Here is a 1579-nt window from a genome sequence, read left to right as displayed (position 1 = left end):
ATTTTCAGTCTGCCCCACTTCCCTTGTGACATGTTTGGAGTTAAGATGGCAGCTACTGGCCTCTTTCTGACTTGGACAGGCTCAAACTTTAGCTGTTCTTAGGACTACACTTTAGCACACTGAATTAACTCATCAGTAGCTGAAGCTGGTGCCCAGCCATCTCTTCCTCCTCTGTTTTTGGGAAGGGGAGCTTTCAATTCCAGCCATGGAACAGCTTCTGAGGTGGCTTGTGCATCCAGTGGAGGATAGGCACTGGCTTCCATGGTGTGGAGCACTCTACAAATCTTCTCTGCAGATGAGCAGTCTCCTCCTTCCATTTCTTCAAGTATGTTGTAGGATGCTCTTCTTGTCTCCTGAAGTCCCCAAACAGGTGCTTCAGCTAACTCCAGATAGCTCTGGGTATTTACTAACTGCCCTGTAGCAGGAGCTGACTCTAGGGGCTCCTTACTCTGCTGCCATCTTGTTGCTTGTCCTATTTTCAAGTGATTTTTGACAAGGCTGTTAAGCACACTCAACTAGATGACAGTCTATTTATCAAACGATGTTAGGAAAACTGAATATCCATATATGTAAAAAAGAAAGAAGACCCTTATCTCACACATTATACAAAAATTAATTCAAAATGAAATGGATCAAAGACCTAAATTTAAAAACTAGTAATATAAAACTCCTAGAAGAAAATGTAAGGAAACATCTTCAAGATCTTGTGGTTGGTGATGGTTTCTTTTACCTTCCACCCAAAGCATGAACAACAAAGGAAAAAACAGATAAATGGGGCTACCTCAAAATTAATACTTTTGTTCTCCAAAAGACTTTGCCAAGAAAGTAAAAAGCAATTTTTCAATGGTTGAAAATCTTGTGAAACCATATATCTGATAAGGAATTGATCTCTATTCTATATAAACAGATCACACAATTTATTGACCTAATGGAAAGCAACCCCATTTAAAAATGGGCAAAATAATTCAACAAACATTTTTCTGAAGTGGAAGTGCAAATGGCTAAAAGACAATGAAAGATGTTTAACATCGCTAGCTATTAGAAGAGTGCAGATCAAAACTCATCTCACACCATACAGTATCACCATTATTAAAAGAACAGAAGAAGATGTGGAGAAATAAAACTAATCCTAGTGCTCGCTTCGGCAGCACATATACTAAAATTGGAACGATACAGAGAAGATTAGCATGGCCCCTGCGCAAGGATGACACGCAAATTCGTGAAGCGTTCCATATTTTTTTTATTGGACTTACCACACTCAGCTAAGATGGAGGTGAAGAAGGACAACCACCACACCATGGAGCCTAGAGTGATTACAACTGAAAATGGGAGGATTGCATCCAGCATCCAGGTGGAATCTGAGCCTCCTCTTGACATAAAGGTGCAATGGACACAACCAATCCAGTGTCCACATAGAAGAGGTGGCATTGGATTGGGAAAAGTGGACATAATGGACAAAGGGTATGGGGAAAGGCAGGAAGAGATGAGAGGTGGAGGCGTCTTCGGGACATGGAGCTGCCCTGGATGGTGCTTCAGAGGTAATCACCGGACATTGTAAATCCTCACAGGGCCTACATGA

At 41.3% G+C, this 1579-nt stretch overlaps 1 non-coding gene across 1 annotated transcript; it reads left to right on the top strand.

Annotated features, from left to right (window-relative positions):
• Positions 1 to 1132: 1132 nt before the first annotated feature.
• On the top strand, positions 1133 to 1239 carry LOC111765238 (U6 spliceosomal RNA). Its single transcript, XR_002797638.1, has one exon. It is a non-coding gene; the product is annotated as a U6 spliceosomal RNA (small nuclear RNA).
• Positions 1240 to 1579: the final 340 nt, after the last annotated feature.

This window comes from Dasypus novemcinctus, unplaced genomic scaffold (genome assembly GCF_030445035.2).
Source record: "Dasypus novemcinctus isolate mDasNov1 unplaced genomic scaffold, mDasNov1.1.hap2 H_1, whole genome shotgun sequence".
Classification (NCBI taxonomy): Eukaryota; Metazoa; Chordata; class Mammalia; order Cingulata; family Dasypodidae; genus Dasypus; species Dasypus novemcinctus.
Note: the sequence above shows the minus strand (reverse complement) of the source record. Positions and strands in the feature narration are given on the sequence as shown.